The 23,403-nt window shown below is 37.9% G+C and overlaps 1 protein-coding gene across 1 annotated transcript in view; it reads left to right on the top strand.

Moving 5' to 3' along the window:
• Positions 1–23,403, top strand: part of GPC6 (glypican 6) — a 532,821-nt gene that overhangs the window by 182,653 nt on the left and 326,765 nt on the right. The gene's annotated exons all lie outside the window — the stretch shown is intronic.

Genomic DNA, 23,403 nt, shown 5'->3' with positions numbered 1-23,403 from the left:
GTGATTGTGCACTTTTTTTTTTCAGGGGGAGCGGTGGGCGGGTTGGTTGGTTGGTTGGTTGTTTTTTTACGTCTACTGATATACCCATCCTAAGTTTACAAATAGGGGCAACAGTTGGTTTTAATTCCTTCTGGAGATATTAAGGCAATACTGACTGGAAAGCATTTCTCTGTGCTTAGGACACAATGAAATACCAATATATATCAATGTTATAGCATGGTAGTGATTGTCATTAGCAATTCAAAACTGGCTACGTATATAAAAGATGATGATTATGATCAGAATTTAAATGTTTCAAGCAAATTTATGCTGCTGTTCATTAGGGCAGTACAGCCCTCACAGCATTCATTCATCATGCAACTGGGTGATGGATTTTGTTAGAGATGTCTAGTCATGTTTTTGATGAGAAAATAGACGAATAGTGACACCTCTGGAGCTTGAGCTTTCCCAAAGGACAGTTTGACTCACATTTATTTTAGTTTTAATTATTTATCTATGCAAATATTTATGACGATTATAATCCTTGAGGGCTTAACATAATTAAAGCTATGTAAGAAAAAAACACACACAAAAATAACCCATCTGGGTACCAGAAATGTGCCTGAATGACTTTCTCTTATACAGCATTTCAAACTTGGGTATATTTTTCTGAATTGCTGTTCTGGCTAGATACTTGTTCTGCAATCTGGCTATTTCACAATCCTCGTAGTGTATTTGGACCTTAACTATATTCTGAATTCTGAAATGCTCTAGTGAGATCCACTTGAAATGCCCAAATACTCGCTTCTGAACAATAAGTACAAGCATGATTTTGATGCTTGCCCCATGCAATACTTTCCTGCATTTACAAGCCTAAGCCATTCCTTTTCCTCAAGAGGACTGGCTCACTTGCTTCATTCAAATCACAGCCAGAAGGTGAGGTAGAGCTGATATATTGTACAGCGCTCAACAAGATGAGGCTTCTAAACTTTTTTTATCCTGTATGATGTGGTACTTTGTAATTACAAATTCAGAAGCCATGAAGCCAGAGAGGTAGTCATCAAGTGAGAGCCTGATTTTATGCCTAGGAGACTGCGTGGGAGGAAAGGGTCATTTTGCACTTAAAAGTTGGTGAATGAAATACCTGATCCTGGTTACTCAACTAGAACTAAGGTCTCTTCCTCCAAGCGCCTTCCTGGGCTACAGGGTTGCTTTCCCTTTTTTTCTGGCACTGTCAATTCTTGCAGTCCTTTCTGAATAGCGGCAGGGCATTGGCATGAAATCCCAGCCCGCCTAGTCTGGCTGGGGGCAGATACGGCTGTTTAGCCTCCAAGTGTGCAGAAAGCATATATCTGCAGCCCCAGATTTCCTCTGAAGAGCAGTGATGTCCCTGTGGGTCAGGTTTTAAGTGTAAATGCTGAGCTCTGATGTCACTGTTGTCAGTAGGCATTAGGTCTTGCTGCGTTGACTGGATCAGGCTGTAGGGAGTAAGCTGTGTAATTCATGTAATAGATGTGCAATTTGCGAATCCCAAACAGATTAAGGTATGAATTGTCTGCTGAGATGTCACATTCCCTGTGTATGTACGTGACTGTACAGAATGTGCAGGTGTCTCCCCTCTCACGTACCCAGGAAATGTTTTCATCTTGCCTGCTGGGTTTTGGGCACATAAGCCCTTTCAAGAACAGGGTTTATCACAGGATTGCTAAATGATCCTATGATCCTATAATGAGAACTACTAGCTCTGTAATCATAGTGAGCCTTTTTCTAGTGTCACTTGAAGATGATAACAATAGCTCAATAATGCTTCTGTTTTGTTCTTTTAACATGAAAGCAACACTTAAAAAAATCTTTAAAAGTGGTTGGTGCAAGATACAGTATAGATTCTTTGCTTTATATATACATAAACAGTGATGCTCTATTACACTACATCTAGAATACTGTGTTCAGTTTTGGGCTCTTCCCATACAAGAAAGACATTGACAAACTGAAGTGAGTTCAGTGGAGGCCACCAGCATGATCAGGACTGGATTACTTGCCCGGTGAGGAAAGGCTGTGGAACTGGGGCTTGTTCAGCTAGGAGAAGACGTGACTTCAGGGACACCTCGCAGGAGCTCCTGGTGCCTGTAGGAAGGTCATCAAGGAGATGCAGCAAAGCTCTTCACAGCGGGGCATGGTGGGATATGATGGGCATGAGTTGAAACAAAGGCCAGTTTAGACTGGATATAAGGAGAAGCTTCACCATGAGGATGATCAAGCAGTGGATCAGTTGCTCAGAGAGCCTGCACAGGTTCCATCTATGGAGGTCCTGATTGTACGAAGCCCTTAGAGATGACCAGGTCATGCTGGTCTGAGTTCAGAGCTGACTCTGCTTTGAGAAGCAGGTTGGACTGGAGATCTCCTGAGTGCCTTTCCAACTCATTATCATGGAATCATAGAATGGTTTGGGTTGGAAGGCACCCTTAAAGGTCATCTAGTCCAACCCCCCTACAGTGAGCAGGGACATCTTTAACTAGATCAGGTTGCTCAGAGCCCCGTCCAACCTGACCTTGAATGTTTCCAGGGATGGGGCATCTACCACCTCTCTGGGCAACCTGTTCCAGTGTTTCACCACCCTCATTGTAAAGAATTTCTTCCTTATATCTAGTCTAAATCTACCCTCTTCTAATTTAAAACCATCACCCCTTGTCCTATCACAACAGGCCCTACTAACAAGTCTGTCCCCATCTTTCTTATAAGGCCCCTTTCAGTACTGAAATGCTGCAATAAGGTCTCCCTGGAGCCTCCTCTTCTCCAGGCTGAACAACCCCAACTGTCTCAGCCTGTCTTCATAGGTGAGGTATTCCATCCCTCTGACCGTTTTTGTGTCCCTCCTCTGGACCCGCTCCAACAGGTCCATGTCTCTCCTGTGCTGAGGACCCCAGAGCTGGACGCAGTACTGCAGGTGGGGACTCACCAGAGCAGAGTAGAGGGGGAGAATGACCTCCCTCAACCTGCTGGCCATGCTTGTTTAGGATCATTATCCTATGATCCTATTAAAATATTAATGAAATTAACATTTTTACTTAAATGTAGAATATGCTTTGATTGCAACACTGACTTGGGTATTAAAATCTCAGTGGCTATATTTGTATCCACGGTAAATGGTAAACAATTGCTGGTTTTAGGGACTTTGCGTCATATGCAGCCTGGTGAGGCAGATGCGAAGAACCCCAAGTGACACCAAATGTTCAAGATAAGTAAATATCCTGTGGAAAGGCTGTGATTACTCTGAGATCCAAGCTTTCTTGATCGTGTGATAACTGTGGCTTTTTATGCTGGTCTATCTACTGTAGAAAATGATAAATCCTTTTCTTTAAACATCATTTTAAAAGACTGCAACCATTCTTTAGAGTTAGCACATAACTTTGCAACCAAAAAAGAGGCAGGTAAATATTTTTTATTACTGTTTTGGAAGTCATCCAGATTCAGCACGTATTTCATTTTCTTTGTACTCTAATACTGAGAGATTCTGTGATAAGAATGCCACATCTGGGCAAGTCAAGAGAAATGAAAAAAGGAGCAAATTAAAAGAAGAACTGTTGCAGTTCTTTTACAGAAATCTTTGTCCGTTGTCTGTATTGACTAGGAACAGGGGGGGATCTCCTAGCTGCAACATCAGAAGCTAAAAAGATTTTTTGCTTTCTATTTGTGGACCCATTATCTCAGTGAACTGCTACTATCAAAGGCCACTCACATAGAAAAATGTTAAGCCTACACCTTAAACACCATGAGAAAGAGATTTATTAATGAGAAGGTTGGTAACAACATCTCCTTTGGGCCTTCAGTTTACTTTCTCAGCCTCTTCTGGCCCATTTCTCTAAAGGAGTTGGTGGGTCACACCCTCAGAAGGATTTGTTCCCTATCTAACGTGAGGGACACATCTTTTCTGAAGATTTCTCTTCAGAGAGGGTATAATGTTGGTGCTGACTGAAAACAATGCAGTTAGTGTGTTCCTTGCAAAGGAGCTATACTCCCCTCTTTTTCCAATGAAGTATGCACTCACGCACACTCAAAATAGGCAACACATCGCAAACATTTTCCTCTTACAAGATTAGTTTGCAATTTGCTTATGTCAGTGTGATTATAATTTAGATAAGTCCCATTTAGATAAATGGGGAGGGAGTGTGGTTAGGACATGTCTTTTTTTTGTAATTTTCTCTAATATATTTCAGTTGTAAGCAGACATAGTTGCATTGCATCTATCTCAAGTTGTGCAGTTTTACTGGAACAATATTTTCATAATCTCAAAGTTCAATTGCACTTTTAAATTTTCAGATATTTTAAAATCTTTTTATTTCTCATACTAATGCATTAAAAATTTGTCCGTCTATGTTGCTAAGAGCTTGTTAAATCTCCACTGAATGAAGTATATTTCCACTGGCTTGAGTAGACTTCAGCTCACTAAATCCTATATATGCTTTGTAAAGCTGGGTATGCATATGAGCAAAAAGTAATTACAGTATTTCTTAAAGTGAGAAAAATGAAACCTATTTATTCATTAATATAGAAGAATCGTACAATACCTCAAGTTGGAAGGGACCCATAGGGATCACTCAGTCCAACTCCCTGCTCCTTGCAGGACTAACTAAAACTAAACTGTGTGACTAAAAGCATCGTCCAGATGCTCCTTGAACTCTGACAGGCTTGGTGCTGTGACCACTTCCCCAGGGAGCCTGTTCCAGTGGCCAACCACCCTCTCGATTAAGAACCTTTTCCTAATGTTCAATCTGAACTTCCCCTGATGCAGCTTCAGTATGTAATATTCAATATATACCATAAGAACTGCCATTTTGGGCACACCAGAGGTCTGTTAGTTGATTTTTACCTCAATGCCCAGCAGTTTAAAGGTCAGTACAGGAGCAGAGCTTCTCATCTAGTATACTTTCTTAAGCTATAACTAGTAGATGTTTATGGACTTTCTGAGCTACAGGCTCAGAAATAATTGGTAAAATTTTCTACCACCTGTTTTTCTGCTAATTTGTCAGATCCTAAAAACCTGTAGAATAGGCTTTTCTGCTTTGTTACCATTTGGTGGAAGACAAATGTGCTATCCTTTTCCCCCATAAAAATATGGCATATTCAAATGTCAATGTTTTTAAATGTATTTTCTTTTTCTCAACTTTTTCCTGGAGAAAAAAAAAAAACACAAAAAACCACCAAACCTTCCTGACCAGCTGTGATTTAGTATTTAATGTTAAACTGAAGGAACTACTGAAAATATTTCTGCCAGCTGTGATTTCCAATAATGTGATAGAAAAGACGTGTGCATATTTTTCATGTGCATCTTTTACTATGTCTGAGCTCTGGATACTTTACAAGAAAATAATGCTAAGTTATTCTCTCTGACTGTAAACAAAACAGTCTCAGTGATGATAATACTCTCTTTGAACTGTCACAGAGTGGTGGAAAATGTGAGCAGAAAAACAAATGGGGAGGATAAAGCAATTAAAATTTAAAAAAGGGAGGGTCTTTATGACTTTCCAGAAGCTTATGAATCCTGAAATACTTTTTCCAAATATATTCATAACTGAATTACAACACTTATAAAGCTTGCTGTACTGGAGAATCTTTTTCATTAAATAAAAAAGAGTTCTGGACCAAACACAGCATGTAGAAAATAGAACTAGTTCCCAAGAAAAGATTTAGACTGAAACTAAGGGTATTTCAAAAGATAGTCTAAATCCCAAACTGGATGCAAATTTGCCAAAAATACCATACTAGTTGGTACAAACAGTACTGTTTCCCTAACAGAGTGTTATGCCATCAGCATAGCATTCCACCCAAGGAAAATTTTTCCTGGGAACATTTTCTTTCCATATACTTTTCACTGAAAGTTGTAGAAAACAGGAGGAAAAAAAAAAAGCACTTTTTTTTTTATGTTTCATGAGCATAACTTCTCAAGCCTGACTTGTGCTGATTTCATGTTTTAACCTGGTTAAATTCACACTGAGAACATATGAGTTTAGTAGAAAGAAACAAACGATGAAGTATGACTGGTCAGTCCTATCCAAAACCACAGTCATCAGCTAGTTGTCATTCCCCCGCTGCTTCTCAGAGCTCTAATTTAATCCCAGGCAGACAGTTACATCTTCATTGGCTTTTGCACTGAATCTGTCTCACTAGGAACAGCAAGTGAGCGCAGAGTACTTTTATTTACATAGGTCTAAGGTTGTAGTTATTGTTTGCTAGTTTTGCTTTTCTCTAAGTTTGGCTGTTTTGTGGTTTGTTCTTTTTCTGATTTTGACCACTTTCTTGCCATTTTATACTGGGATAAGGACAAGAAGAATTGTTCTTAGTTTGACTTTGCCTTTCACACTTGCAAATTCACGCTACTGGCAATGAAAGTAGTTTTTATACCAGGAGTAAAGTGAAGCTTAGCTCAGGGGCATCATTAGGAGCAGTTAGTGATTTTGTTAGTGGCATAAACATCAAAGATTTGTGACCCAGCCACTAAGAACTTATTTCATTAATGCATTTAAATATTAATTATCATTTATTGCAAAATAAAAAAGGTTGTTACGATACTTTTCTCATTGCGTGGCATAGGCTATGTATCTCCCTCTTTTTAAACCAATTAAAACCATTCTTCCCCTGAATATTATGAAATTATGTTAATATCAGACTTCTTACTAGGAACCTGGTGATATATGGACAAAGTGAAACAAATTCAGTAATACAATTATAAGGTTAAACCCAAAATTAGTAGTGAAAAGCAGTCTCCAGTAATTGCCTGTGATTACTTCTACTCACAGAATGCCAGGCCACTGCTTTTCTAATATGCTGAATCAATATTCTTACAAACTCTGCTTTTCATGGTTTATAAATAAACATTCGACAGTTTGTGAGAGCCATAAATAAAGGTCAATATTGAATGTCACACTGATTCAGAATGTAATTATTGCAGGGACGGGGGGAGAAATATGACATGCTGATAAGTCAGGTAATTAAAAGCCAAAACGAATAGTACTTTAATGCTGGAAAATGTGATTTGCAGGGTGTGACAGATAAAGAGCTGCGTGTCCTGTATATTTTAACTTCATTGGCTGGAGAGATTTGGCTTGTTAAAGTCACAGAGGGAAAGGAGATCTAAAAAGGACTATGGTTTTCACTAAACTTTAATCCTTAGTTCAAATTGCTAGTTTAGGAACAGCCCAGCTGAGCAAGCATAGCTTTTATGATTGCTTCTGTATCTGTTGTTTTAAGGTTTTTTTCAGTCATTCATTCTTTGAGTTTTAATTGACTTAATATTTATTTCCAAGAACTGGATCATACCATGCCATGAATGGGCCACATTCTTTTTTCTTCTTCCTGTCCCATGGTGTTCCTCAGGTGGGGAGTCCAGGAATTATCCAGCCAGGGGAGTTTCAGGGCTCAGAGACGTCTGTGGCATAGAAGCAAGAGTGAATGGTATCTACACTGGTGCACTTTGTGAGAAGCATCCTTTGAACTGAGGTTCTCCAGCTAGGCAGGAAATCTTTCTTCCTTTCTTGGAAAGAAAAGGGACGTAAACCAGTCTAGTTAATTTGCAGACATTTCATGGGAAAATAAACCAGATGCCGTCCAGATATCCCAGACTTACTGCAGGTGCACTGCTCTATTTTCCACTTTGTGTGCACTGGAACATCAGATGTCCCAGAAGAGCAGCTCAGGAGAAAAGGCCTAAAATGAAACAGCGACTCCAACAAAAGGAAAACGGAGGTAGGAGGTCTGCAAAAGCTGTGGTCCATGTCCTATCTCTTAAAATTGTCAGTTATAATCCAGCCTGGCCTCTCCATTTCTTAGGTCCTTAAATTTCATTCACCTAGCTTTGTATTGACCTTAATAACCTGAGTTTAACTGAGTCGTACTGCTCAGTAAGACATTCAGTCTTGCTCAGTATCCCCTAAGTAGGTCTTCCAACCTGGCTTATTCCTACTATGTAGCACTTCGCATCTCAAAATTTGTAATAGTTCTGTCTTCCTGGATTCTTTGTGTCATTCATAAGCAAAGATCTTCTGATTACAGTGCTTTTGCTCAGTTTGTGGGTTTTTTTTAAATGCCTATGGCACAGAAAATACCCTTTAGTTCAGCTTTACCTGAAACTTCTACCTATATATTAAGAACCAAAATGAAAGCACTTTAGTTTAACAATGTCATTAAACACTGTCATGACACATAAGAAAAATAATTATTCAAATCAAGGTTTTCTTTAGGATTGCTGACAAGCACGTTTTACACACAATCCTTCCAAGTTTCCATACCAGTTTTATTTCCCACCTATAAAAGATGTTGATATGGCACCTGCAGAAGCTATGTGAAGAGAAAATGTAGAACTTTTTCAGAAGAATTCCTAGAACAAAGGATGTATCCTAATGCATGTCATGATACACAGCCAAGTCATGATAAAAATAATGAAGAAGCAAAGCTCACCTAGGAGCTTGCTGACCCTGCTAGATTTAGACCTTCTCTGTAATTAATCTTACAGCAGGTTTTATGTTTTTGCTGTTTTAGCACAGGAGGGTAAAAGAAAATTCAGAAGAATCAAATGGAAATAGGAAGGAGATTAAAACATCTGAAGGTTAAGCAATGCAAGGAGATCTGTATCATCTTACAACATGCTGACTTTTTAGAATGACTCTTTTTACAGATTGTCTTCATACTGTGTAGAAGGCAGCCTATGGAAGCACTGTTTTCCAATCACAATTTGATAAAATGAATTGCTTTTACTTCTTATGTGAGCCAGAAGCACAAAAACTGATAGGTTCTTCTGCCTTCAGATTTCTACAGAAAACGTTAGTCAAGGAAATATCCGATTTACCTAAAACTCGTCAGGAATACTAACTGGAAGTTAAATACATATCTACTTAAATGTTATAGTCAACAAAGTCATCAGCAACACATTGAAAAAGTCAGATTTCTTTGAGACTTTAAAATAATGAAGTCTGAAATCAACAATGTGGATCTAAGTCCAATTAGTTATTCGGAGGTCAATGACAGTTGGCTTCATTGCCTGCTTAAGTCTTGCATCTCAAAATATATCTCAAATGAAAGATGGTATGAGCATAGGAGTACAAAATGAAACATTTCATTGTCAGGAAAATAAAAGTTCTGGTCATCTGTAAAATTTTAAACTTATCCCCATCCTGCAGTGTCTGCTTCTTATGGGAGTTTGTTATGCCACAAGCTTGCCGAGTTTTCTCCATAATCTTTTCTGAAGAGAAAATGTCACTTGTGTTCAGTCCACATGTCTAAGGCTATCATTGCTCTTTTTTCTTCTTCTTGTCCTTTCATCCTCTTTTTTTTTAAAGCCCATAGGAAGAATTCATTTCTTGAGTAAAAACTAAATGTACCAGACAAAACAGTGGAAAAGTAGAGCTTTGAATAAGATTAGGAGGATTTAGTTGACCTCAGCTGTACACATCTGTCACCATTACATGACCAAGAGCAGAAACTAAGTGTATAGAGAGAGGATTTTAATACAAGAAATGCCTGCTTGTCCTTCATAATGGTTTGCCAACCTTTGGCAGCTGGTGTACAAGGTTTTGCCTCAGCGCAGTTTTAGCCTGCAAACAACTTTCCCATTCCTGAAAATGGTTTTGCTTTTAAAACTGCCAGAGATGTTTTGATGTTCAGGTCTGTCGTGGTACCGTGCAAGTTTGACTTCTGGTCTTTGATTTCAGAAGGTTTGTCAATTTTGCATGAATGCACCACTGGAGAAACTACTGGATTTATTCAGGAAGCACGTACAGACTCCCCGCTTCACTCCCGCTTATGTGCTTTTCAGTATCACCAAGCAACAGAATTGCATTTATGCTTGCCTTTTGTACTTTTCATCCCGTGATTCTTTCGTTCATGTCCATATGTTGGCATAATCCATGGATCCAAAAGCAAGTGTCTATAAGGCAATATCTGGTAGGCTGACAAAGCTAAGCAGGGCTAGTACACTTAATTCGTATTTCCTGAGTAAGTGCTCTGCATGCTGAGTTGTTATGCCAGAGCATCAGCTGTTCTCTCCACAACAGAAGACACTGATCTAATTGTTCTGTTTCAAAAGGAGGTTTTATGCATCCAGTTGGTAGAGGGAAGCCTAAGCCACCAAAGATATGGATCTGAATTTCACAAAAGTAGCCTTCAGTATTTAAGTACAAGACAGAGAAATTACAACTGCATTGCTTTTTTCAGCATTTTGCTGGCTCAACAGTACCGCCATTCACTGTGATGTTATGGCACACTGTGGTGGCTGTTAGGAACCCTTTTTTTTCAGACATGACCCAAAACAAGTGAATGCATATGGATCTAAGCTCTTGGTCTTCTCTGTCTGGGGAATGGAATAATTGACCAGCTTTGGTCTGTGGCATCTAAGCTGTCTGAGCTCAAACCAGCTCAGGCCTATGGGCCATGGAGACATATAAGGAAAAGCTTCTCAGCTCGGGCACCATCTTCTTTTAGCTCTATGTTCTTCAGGGTTGGTGGAACAGGGAATTAGGTTGGAGCAGGTCTGACTTAATTCTCACCCATAGAGATGTGGCCATCAGTGCCTAACTCCCCCCTCTCACTATCCGGGAAACCAAACTTATATTAGATGACAAAGTCCTCCTTGTGAATTCCACACCCAGAACTGGTAGCCTTTTGCCATACTTGCAATTTTCCCTATCAGATCGCTATGTTCTTTTCGGATCTGGCCACACCACCTTTTATACTTGCATATTTCCCAGTGGAAGAGGGAACTGTTAGAGGCATTTGTGCATCTAATTTTTTCAGGCTAAATCTATTAGTTCGTTGTTGGCTTCACCTGATTATATTAATATCAGAGTGCCAGTCAGTTAATTGTGTATTTGAAACAATTTAATTTTGTACACTACTGTGCAACAGATAGCCTGAACGAAAAAAAAATATCAGTTTTCTTCCAGTCTGAGTGTTAGTTCTGAATTTATACTGACATTTTCTTTGGATAAGGGGTGCCTGCTTTAACAGGTAGTTTGAAATCCAGCAGAGAGGTACGCTGTGGCCTTTAGTCCTGGAGATCTTAAGGCAAGTAACCTGCTACCACATAGAGTATGGGAAGACAGAAGCAAAAGATGTTCAGGAAGCTCCTGGCAACCTACCCATCCTGTCAACCTATCCATCACACGTAAGATGTAGTTCTGTAGGAAAGATAAGCACCTGTGTATCTTTTACCATCACACATTTGTTTGTAAAGAACACTGCATATCTGCTTTTCAAGAAAAACATATAAAAAACCAAACCAGAGGACAAACTGCTGTCAGAAACTTCCACACTGATCCTCAAAAACTGAAGTTCTTTTGGGAGCCCTCAGGATGTTTCCTGGCTATAAGTATAAGGTGAAAGAAAACTCTTAATTCAATACAACTTTTCTATTGTTACATAATTCATTGTAGGTAGCATTCAGCATTTAAAAGTAAGATAGAATGTACCAACTGGAAATGAAGGCAATTCAGGTTTTCACTTAAATCAGAGTTAAAACTTTGGGTGAAGAATGTTTGCAGGGTAATTTATGCTCTGGAGTCTCCAAAGCTAACAGAGGAAGCTGACTCCCAATCACTACTACTATACATTTACTTTTTCTTCCATTTTATTTTACAGTCTTCTATATGTAGTTACAGGAATATAAAAAAAAAGTGTCAAAAATGTGAAACAAATTATACAATAAAGTTTATTAAAAATAAACAGCAGGCAGGGAGCAGGAGAAGGAGGGAAGGGTATTGGCTTTGTGACTGACAAAAATTTTCAGATTACGTGCATCAGTTTCCGGCTGAATTAGAAATGCAAGACAGGAAGAAAACTTGAATAAAAATAAAAAGAAAAAGGTTTGTGGATATAGAAGCTTCTTTGTTTAAAAAGTGGTTAAGGAAATGGGGGAAGATCCTTCTGTGAATGCTTTTTTTCTCTTTGGTTAAAATGTAGCTTTTTACTCAAAAAGTTCTAACATACAGATTTTTTGGAGACTATTTTGCTCTTACTGTGTTTCCCTATTCAAAGTACACTAAGATGGCACTTAGGGACATGGTTTAGTGGTGGACTTGGCAGCGTTAGGTTTACAGTTGGACTTGATGATCTTAAGGGTCTTTTCCAACCTAAATGATTCTGTGATTCTCTGAGAGGTAAACATTAAACCCAAAACAGCTTGACTGTCTTATTTTTACCCTGACCCCAAAGAAAGCATCCTATGGCCATATCTTATTTTCAGTCTGATTCCCCAAAACTGCTTCTGAGAGAAATGTCTTCCAGACTTAGCCTAGTACTGAAGCACTGTGAATGTACATACATCAGTACAGTGCATATTTTTATATGTAAACATCAATTCTCTATTTTAAGATTCAGTCTGTGCCTCCCTCTTCCTCCTCCTACTTCCTCTCCTGAATCAGTAAAAAGTACCTTAGCCATTGACTTCAATGTGAACTTGATTAGGGTCTGATTATTCGATCTGTATAAAATCAGGTAGAAAACAAAGTTTGTTAAGGCAAAGGCCTTTACAGGGAGACTGCAGAACTTACTGATGAAAACTTATTGCTGAGGAAATTTGGGTGGAATAACATCTTTTCAGTCAAGAAATGACCATTTAAAGGCATAAGAACAGCACTATGAGTTAACATAGGCAAAATGTTTATAGACTATCAATATAAGTAGTTAAATTCACATAAAATCATCATCAGTGAATTTCACCCATGTGATTTAGTTTAAACACACTGTAAAAGTTTAATACGTTTCTGAAGCATATAGCATCACCTGCCACCAGAGACATGTTCCAAACTGGGGAGCACAGTGTTCGCAGTCCCTGAAGGCTATTCCTGTGCCCTGTGGCAATTAATTACAAATAGAAAAGCAGAAGAAATTATATACATAAAGAAGAACAAAATTCACTTCTCCAACTGACTTGGTAAATTCTTTCTCACTTCAGTGAGCGAACTGGCTGCTGGGATTTGTTTGCTACCTAAGGATTGGTACAGGCACAGCATGTATACAAAGCACTGAAGAGGGTATATCTATGAAAATGGATTGAGATCCATCAACTGCTTTTTATCCATCAATTATTTATTTGTAAGAAAGTTTTTTCTCTGTGAGTTAAAATGTTCTGTAAGCCATTTTTTGAACAATAGCTATAGAGTGACAACCCAAAACACTATTCAAAAGAGTTGTTGAAGCTAAAGCTCTGCTAGAGACTGAACTTTTTAAAGTTTTGAACATTTCTCTTTTATCATCCCATCTGCAGAGATTCAGTGCTACAAGGACGTTCCCTTAGGCAATATCAATACAGTGTGGAGGTTTATGAGCCAAGATACACATCAAAAAGAATTTTAATAAGCCTTGACAGATATATTGCATTAATAGTGCTGATGTAGTGAGGTAGGACCTACGCAGTAGGGTGTGTAAAGCACTAAGGTATTCTTACTGCTGGATAAGATATGACATAGAACACTGTCACTTGGTGGAAGAAAGAAATGTGTTAACTAAATGTATTGAATTATTTTCTTTTTTCATTATCAAAACCTTTCCCGGTGACTGCGTATTGCTCCTTGGTAGGAGGAGTAAGTACCTATCAAGGAAAGATTAGATTTCCGTAAAGCGAATGAGCTTACTGCTTAATCAAGTGATGACCCATTTCGACACTTCTTTCTTTTGTCCTGTCTTCACACTCACGCATTTGCGCGCATGCACGCACACACATACAGATTCGTGAAGTGCCATGTTGGCAACTAAAGAAGTGGGAGAACTCATTGTGTTATAAGAGAGGTGAATTAGACTATCTTCCTTTGCACAAATTAATAGTTGTTGAGGTCTGCTCACCTGTGTTTATGCTCAAATGTATTCCAGCGTACAAATAGAGAGGACTAGAGTCTGTATATGCATATGGGCACACAATCTAACTGCAGGTACTAGCATAAAAATTTCGCTATTTGAGCATGTAGTGACTACATGTTGTTACCATCTGATGAATATTTATTGCATTACGTTAAATGTTGATATGTATGTACATAGATCTCAGAAAGCACTCCTTGGTCCCGTATCTTTGAAGGCAGTCTTAATACAGATGAAAACATTCAGTCAACAAGTACAGAAAATTACTTTAGGTTTTCTGTACCGTGTAGATTTAACTTTTGTAGCTTTCGTTTTGCCTTTTTGGGTCAAAGCTGAAGTAAAGCTGAGAGTCACATTTTCTTGCTCATTTGTATCAGGGAGTAAGAACTCGAGTCTTCTATGCTGTCAAGTTGACATCCTTTAAAAACAGTGAGAACAAACAAATGCATTCTAATGGAGCCATTTTTGACTTTTATGCTTTTACCTACATGTATTTGCAGCATGATCTGAAAAGCTTCAGAAGTAAAATGTTTCCTAAATGCTCTAATATACTCAAATGTAATGCTATGTTTAATGTGAAAATGGCAAATGGACAGGCATGAGAAGAATGGAAGTTTTGGCAGATGAAAATGCTTAGAAATGTGTTTATTAGCAAGAAAAGTTAAGGGCTTATAGTGCAGAGAATATTAAATGAGTTGAGAAGTTGCTCAGAAGCAGAATGCTTGATGTGGAAAAAGTAGAGGAAAGGTATTCTTGGAAGCTAAGGTCAAGACTGATATTTAATAACAAAATTATATTTCCTAGAATAGGCACTTATCTGACGTAACTAAGTTAAAAATAGAGTGACCTGGTACTGTTTCTACAATCCCTGGAGAAAAATAGGCACCTCTAGGGGGAATTCACATCCTGTGCAGGTTGAATCATGTTCTAGAGCTGACAGTCTCTCCAGGGAAGGAGAGGGAACAGAGAGAACCACTAGTGGCCATACAACGCATGGACCAGACTAGAACTAGTGCATGGTAAAACTGCCTGATAATGTGGACATGCCACAAACTTAATGAAGCTTCCTCTACAGCCAAAGATGGGAATTACCTAAGATGTTCTTGCCAACATCTGTAATAAAAGTCTTACAGTCTTGTCTTTCCTTTTCACTCAACTGCAGAAAACACACCTGTGTATTTTGCTTGTAATAGTTAATTTTTTAAAAATTAACTTCTAATTCACATTTTAAAATGAATTTTTAAGTTGATATTTATTTATCATGGTTAGGATTTCATTAGAGAAGTCAAGAATAGTGATGATGCACTGTTCCTTAAGAGCCCAGAAGGCTACTTTTTGCCTCCCACATAGATCTATAGTAGTTATTTCTTATTAAAAAAAACCTGATTAAACCCACAATTATAGTTTTTCTTGTATAAGCTGTATTCATCCAAGTATACAATATCTCAGGGATCAGAAGCTAATTTTGCAGATGATGGATAAAGATTAAAATAAGACAGAATCAACCTTCATTTCCTTTATATGTAAAATGTGGTGCTTCATAATTAATTTTCCTGAAGTCAGACTATAAAAAGTGGGACTGCAGTTGAATTGAAATGGAAAATGTCCTCTTTAATCTGTTGCTCCGGGTGTATGTAGATTATTCATTATTAGAATAAGGGGACCTTGTAAATTAAAGAATAGGTGACGCGACAAAAGAGGAGAGGAAGTCTATGGTTTATAGAGTTCAGCTGCTATGCATACCTATAACAGAATTGCAGTTTAATTTTCTTAGCAATCATTAGGGAAAACAACTTTTAAATTAGTGACATTACAACACAACTACAAATGTAATAGGTAAGAAACAGCAGTTAGTACCTTCTGAGACAAGAAATGCCTGATTATAGAAATTTCAGTCTGCCTGTTTAAATTTTTGTCAGCATTAATATTATCGACTTACTCTTTTCCCAAGATAAGAATCTATATCCCAATGCAACTAATTTTGTTCTGATTGCTGTCAAAGGTATTTCCTCATTTTTTGGCATGAGGTAAAGGTGAGGATTTTTGAGCAGTTCCCTCAAATGAAATGGTGGTCAGAGAGCAATAAGGGGGGGGGGGGAAGTGAAAATCTCTCTCCCCTGTCCCTTTACTGTGAGTGAAGTGGGTCAGAAATAGACATTGGCAGGTGTCAGCTGTAAAGCATCCAAGAACTGCTCCTGTCAATATTCAAATGGTAGGGTTTGCTGCTGGTAGGATCTGAAAACAGGCGTAATTTCAGGAGAATAAAGCTGAGCTATTTGTAAAAGAGGTTTTTTCCCTGAGCGTCAGATTATTTAAAGCAAATATCCCCACTGAAAAAAAATGTGCAGATGAATGTGTTACTTGAATATCAATACAGTTCTGCCTTGGTGTTTTGTAGTTCCCAAATTGTTATGTTCCATTTAGCCAGGTAGATTTGCCTTCGAGTATTACTAACTTGGAGAAGAGGATTGGTTGTTTTTTACCTTGGGACCATAATTTTCATTAGGGGTTGGTTTTTTTTTTTTTTTAAGAGTTGATAGATTGATGGGTTTTCCTTTTTGTTACAGAGCATGAAATGAACCTGGCAAAGGAGTTACTGCCTCAGTAAATACGAACAGCCATTTTCGGGATGTGCTTGAGCATTTTAATGGGTCTCTTCTCAAAGCATGTGGTTTAGCTAATGAGAGAATTGACTTCAGATTGTTCCATAAATTGTATTCTGGTGTAGTCAGAAAGGTATAAACTGATTTACTGTGAGAGAAATCTCTTCTGCCTGAGGAAGCTGTGGAGATGGTAGACTGCATAATTTCAGCCCTCTTTCTGTGAGGTTCAAAGGGGAGCTGTAGTTGGAAGTAACAGCCTACAGTAGCCTGGCCAGAATGCGAGGGGGAAAGAGCTGTTTGATCATGTAGTCTCTTCTCTGCACCCTTATCAGTCACCCTGCTTCACTATGTGGTGGATTTAAGACCACTTAAAAAAATTTTTAGCAGTCTCATGTTACCTATGTCTAGTAATAGAGTTTCAACCATGTACTCAAGAGACTAAAACTTTACATTGTGTCAAAATTCACTTTCTAAGCTAGAGATTAATTATACAAATGGAAAGATTTCTTACTTCTGTTTCCGTAACAGGAAAAAAACCGCATTCCTGTTTCTCTTATACAGGTTTTATACTCTTTACACTAGTTTTAGTGTATATTTCTCATCAGAGGAAAAAATATCTCAGAAGCCTTGCTAAACTAAGAAGTTAAGAATTGTAGATGAAATCTGACCTTTACTGACTTATTTATTTTTATAGAGATTTATTCAGAATCACATTTCTCTGAACATGGAGGCCCCTTGGGTTAGCTCAGCTAGTCTGGTTCATTAAGCAAGAGTGTTACTTTCTTCAACAGAATTTCAGATGATCCGAACTTTAGGTTAACCAAGGTATGTAGGTTTGGAGTGTGTTTGCCATAGGCTTCTTCAATAAGCAATGAAAAGAGAAAAGCATCTCCAGAAAGCAGTTCCCATGTCCAGTCACATGAATTGACCTCAGAATGTTGCTGTCTGTCTTTACCAACTGTAGAGGAGAAAATAACTCGTAGAAGTAATATGTTCTTCCTTTAGATTCTTTGGTTATGTGCACGACATTAGGTGGGAAAAAATCCAGCCTGTCAATATTAATATGCAATATAGTATTTTGTAACTATTAAGTTAGAGGTTGTTAGGATTTTGTCATGGATTCTTACATTTAGCTACTCCCTCTCAATTAAATAACTTACATACAATTGTTAGTGACATTTTATTCAGTATTTATTAGTTAGTCATTGTGGAAATTATTTGCGAAAGGAGAACAGACCAAGATAATGATTTTCTGTAGAAATCAACCGGGTTAAAGGCAACAAATATACAATTTTAATACAGTTCAGTGTTCTGATGTATTAGCAGAGTTGACTGAATAACAAAAAATAGATTGTTGAATATGTTTGAGTAAAAGTAGACCAGTTTTACTTTATTAGGAGTATTTCTGAAAATGCTTTGAAATCCTCAGTTTTGTAAATTGTAAATGAATTAATCACAGTATTTATGTGAGGAACCTGCTGTTAGTTGGTCAGCAGCTGAAGAGTTTTGTTTTTCAATAACAGATCTAAATACATGGCTAGCTAGTCAGGCTTACAATTATCCAATTAAAATATACAGTCTGTAAATAAGTCAATGGTAAACGTAATTTCTTAAATTCTGGTGTGCAAATACTATTGAATAATGAAGACATCAACAGAAATAGAAATTTATCAGCATTAGAAAAACATCGTGAATCTCATAACCTGCACAACTGGCAATGATTTTTCATCAGTTATACAGATTAGGGTGGGTTATGACATAGAGTGGCTATGTGGTTCTAGCCATGAAACTTGTTGAGTAATGTATTTTCAGTTTTTATCATGGTCAATATCTCACATTCTCCTTGTTGCTCCCCCACATCCCAGATAACGCAAACTTTAATTAATTAATTGAGCTGATTTTTTTTTAATTTTATTTTTTTAAGAAAGGACTTGTTGACTCAACCAGATTTAGATGGTTTACTGACTAGGAGCTCAGTTACTTCCCATCAGCAGTATAGATACAGGTCGCATGTACCAGTGTTGTATCAGCAGCTGCAAGAAAGTCATGAAATGGATCAAGCTCAAGACAAGGGTTTATGCAGTACTACTATGGTACCTCACTTGTTGATCACATTGCAAGTGCTTAGATTTTATTCATCTCTTTACTTCTGACTTCTGGTGTGTTTGTGGTTAACATTCTGCAATTAGCACAGAGGTCTCTGTAGCACTTACATTAAAAGCATAACATTAGTGTGAGTGTTAAATATCCTGGGAATACAGTTCATGTCTGTACAACTTAAGAATTTATATTGCTGGAAAGGTTTTTAAAACACAACTTTAAAGAGTTATATAAAAAGTTACATAAGTACATAAAAGGATACATAACTTTGGTTGGCAGCAAAAGTCATGGCCAACAGGAACTGGAAACATGACTAAGGTGTGAATATGTACCTATTGAAGATGCTTTTTTCATACCTAGTATCCTATAATCAGTGACAGCATGTGCTTGGACTAACTCAGTTTTCTCAAGGCAAATGTAATATGTGAATCCTGGGCTCTGTTACTCTAGCTTGTCAGTGCTTGAGACAGTTTTCTCCCATAAATATATGTGTATGAGTGCTTGAAGATTGTACCCTTTGCTGCATATGCTGGACACCTGTGTTCTTCGTGGGCTGCCCAGGGTACCTACAGCAGTTCAACCTCTCTGGCAGAGTCAAGTGTCTGAAACCACCACGTCATCCTCTCTTCTATTGTTCGTGTATCTCATTTTGGCTTAGTCATTTGGCACCGGTATGCCAGTCTCTCAAAAAACAATGCTCTTTGTGCAGATGGGATGGCCTTGGCAGTGCAATATACTCTCCCCACCTCAACCCACAGTTGACTGGCAGCTGTGTCCTGGAAAACTGGCATATTACCTTGCAAGGGGCATATTGCCATCCATAGACAATCAGGAACCTCGGCAGCAAAATGATCACAAATGAATATCAGCTGTTAACATTCAAGAACTGATTCCAAGTCATTGGGGTTGGCTAGAAGCATGAAGTCTTTATTCTCTTTATTGCTAAATGCAGAAGTCTCCATTGCACACAGCCTGCTGTCTTTCACGTAAATAAGTCTAGGCTGAAGAATAATTCTCCATACAATATTTACAGCACAGATATCTGTGCTCTTTCATGAATAGATGGAGTTATGTAATTTTGGGGACTATTTTTAATTGAAAAATCCGAAAATACGTTAAACATGTTTGGCTTTGATGTCTTATCTTACCTATGCTTCCAAGAAGCAGTCTGTGGTCAGTAGTGAATTAGACTGTTATCAGAGTCAATAAATTAATGTTTCATACCACTGTCTTTTCAGAACAAAAGATAGGAAAGAAATAAATTATCTGGGTCTTGCCCATAGTCATGGGTGCAGACCATACCTTCTTAATCAGGAAATCAGGTAATGCAATAAAATAATGCAATAGAAAGCATATGTCAGGCAAACTTAGCTACCATTTAAAAATGTGGGTTTGATCAGAAAAATATGTCTGGAACCATTTTTAATTCATTTTTCTTCACAGATTTATTTATCATATTTAGTCCATTTTAACAGACTTCTTAAAAAAACAAAACAAAAAAACCCCCAAAACTTAGTAAATCTGAATGTTAAAATAGGCTCAATTTGGCTCTTACGAAGATTCATTGAGCCAGGGTCCCTATATAGGTCTGTTTTGTCTCCAGCTGGATGGGACATTTGTAATGAGGAGTGGGATGCTGCACTGAACAGTTACGGAGACCTAGAAGCAAGAATAAAATGGAGTTCATTCTTCCATAATTCTATGCAGTTTATAGTGCTAAGAAGAGTGAAAAATACTGGTCTTTGATTTTTCTTACCAGGCAAATATGACATTGGATGCATGTAGCTGGTTGGAATGTTAATAACATGGTGACATTTTTGCATACTGTATTCTCAGACTGGAAATGAATTTTGATTTATCACACAGTTTTTAGGGCAATTTTATTTGACCTTTTCTAAATAGTACCTCCATTTATCCCTGGGCAGCTGACAAAGTCTCTTTTCCCTGTGACATGGTATTTGTTAGAAAATATGAAAGTCAAGGTTGCTTTTAAATTACTGGCTTCACACAGTTATATTATGAAAAAATTGGGTCAGCCTTAGCCTTGTTAAGCAGGCTAATGAACACACCCCCCCCCCCCCAATTTGTTCCAATATTGTTGGAACATTTTAATTGCCTCTCTAGCACTTTTCCCAGGTACTTTTAGCCAGTCAGCCCCAGCTACATGGATAAGGCAAAAGGGACAGGGGACTGAACCCTGGCTTCAAAGTTAAGTGGCACAGATTAACTCACATTCACATGCCTTTGTCACTATGTAGAGGGAACAGTGCCTTCCACATTCATGCACAAACTAAATTTCTTTTTTCTAACAGGGATGAGTAAGCTTGCATCCTGGAAAAAAAAGGGGGCATGTTATGTGCCGGTTTTCAGCACCTCTCCCTCCTTTCACAGGAAAGGGTGTTATCATGATCATCGTGTCGAGTTTTGGCTGGGCTTTGTGTTGTAATTGCCAGCAGAGTAGTGATACATAATAAGCTGGCTGCCAACTGGGCTGAGAAAACTCACAGCAGGGTGGGCAAGTACACAAGAACCCCATGTGGAAGGACACAGCCGAAACGCGGCTCTCGGCCAGCCGCTCTGAGGGTCTCTGGAGCACAGTCTCTCCAGCTGCAGGTTTCTCACAAACACAGTGCAAACAGTATGAAATCTTTGGGCGTTCCAGCAAGCGACAAATTTACAAAAGGGAAAGAATATGCTGTCAGCACTTTGCTCACAGCCCATTGTAAGGTTATGAGAATTCAGCCTTAAAAAATGTAGAACTGGCAATTTTTGAAAATAACTGGAATGTCAGTAGGTGGAGATGTCCAAGTTTATGCCCCTTTGTTTTCTAAAGTCAGCCCATATTACTAAGCCGTCAAGGTGAACTCGGTATGAGAATGAGCATTCACTGTTTGCCAAGTTTTCCAGGCCTTTATTTCAGGGAGTGGAGATGATTCTAATTGCAAGGGAGGGGGTCGTGCACCTGAGACGATGTGGGAGTGATATTGTGTGTGGGTACCTATTCCACATGCTAAGGGGAAGGTTAAACTTTCTCCGCTCCCATCGTGATAACTCCATGCCTGTCTGGGCCACTGAGCTGCTCCTCCAAGAGAGACGTCATGCCTATGAATAATTCTGGCAATATTTTAAAGCAAATTAGAGTTTGGCTCTTTGGCATTTTCCACACTATCCTCACACAGAAAGGATTATAGAAGTCAATTATTTTATCTTTTAAAGAGAGAGATGAGATTTTCCATACATTTCTTGACCCATTGTGTAGGTGGGAATACTGTTACCATGAGCTTACAAGATCTCTAAGGCTGATTAACTGCATATAAAATAGTAATATGAGAGAGCATCCTGTTAAAGAACAAAGAAACTATAAAATGATCCAGATGCAGCTGCATCTCAGAATTACTTCATATGCTGGCTGTTAAACATCTTGCAAATGCTGTTGACTCCTCTTGAATGCAGTTCTTGTTAACCGTACACTAATCCTATTTGTATGCAGTGGCTATGTAAATTTCTTTTTATAAGGGGTTTTTTTTCCCTGGCAAATTGGACTTGTATACAAGAGATCTTGATGATGTTATGATTCATAGGAGGAACCAATATATTACATAGAGGGGCATGACAATCAATGCAAAACAGTATTATGAATTGCAGGTGGATGTCTGAGACCCTCCTATAGCTTAAAAGAAACAGAAAAATCTCTTAATAAACTTTTTCTCTGAATATGAAATTCAAAAGCATCTTTTATTGCTCTATCCAGTGAGCATTCCGTGTTTTTTGTACTTGCCGTTCTGTTACTGTTTGTAACGTATTTCAGTATGTTGACTGTGTACGTTAGTTCTGAGCTGGCAAAAGACCTAAAACCATACTCAGCTTTAAATTTGAGGTAGTAATTCAAAACTAAGAACATCACTTAAATACTTTTCTAAATCAGGGCCATGGGTTCTGCAAATAAAATGTAATATGTATATTGAATTTGCAGAAATATCTTTTTCTCATTTTAAAGTGAATAAGTTTTGTTAATGCTTTCACACAGTGGTTTTGGAGTGTTTAGCTACTATTCAGCAGAAAACACGTAGAAAGAATATGTATTTTTTCTACAACCAGTGATTCATGTCTTGTAGCACACCAGTGCAAGAAGACATCCTTATCAGAATTCATATTAAATAATTACTGCCCAGGGAGTACTGTCATGCTCATTGTTGTGGCAGCATTAGTAGGGATTAAAGATAAAATTTATTTCATTTAATTTTTTAAAAAGAAAAAGAAAAAAAGATTGCTAAGTCTAAATCTTTCCTATTTTAAATAAAAACAATGGTTCTTTTTGAGGCTAATATGCTGAAGAATTGGGACTAATACAATATTTACAATAAACTGATTGAAAAAAAAGATGATTGAATTATGTAGACTGATGTTTTGCTAAAAATGAAATTATTCTAATTTTTGAGAGAAGCCTGAATCTCTTGAATGCAAGTAGTTACTCTTTCATTGCAGTCACTAAATTAAGATTCACTTTTGCATATTACATAGATGCCATTAAGGCTAAGAGTTTTAAAAGCAGCTAGAGATTTGTGCAGTTCAGTCTGAGACAACACAGCAGTGGGATTCTCTAAATTCTGAAACTACTCAGCAGTTTCTAAAAATTTGGACTCTGAAACGTTCATTGTCTGGGCATCTGGATCCTCTAATTACTTTTCATAATCTTGGCTTAATGTTTAATAGAAAGCAGACACCTCAGAAATTGCTCTAAATTACTAGCTTGAGACAGAGGTGATATTTTTTCTAGAGTATGTAAATCTTACTTCAGGAAACTCCAGGCTATCTAGAGTACAGGCATGCCTAGACTTCTGATCTGTATTTGTTTCACTAGGTTTTGCGAGCTGACCTGATA

Source organism: Haliaeetus albicilla, chromosome 15 (genome assembly GCF_947461875.1).
Source record: "Haliaeetus albicilla chromosome 15, bHalAlb1.1, whole genome shotgun sequence".
Taxonomy (NCBI): Eukaryota; Metazoa; Chordata; class Aves; order Accipitriformes; family Accipitridae; genus Haliaeetus; species Haliaeetus albicilla.
Note: the sequence above shows the minus strand (reverse complement) of the source record. Positions and strands in the feature narration are given on the sequence as shown.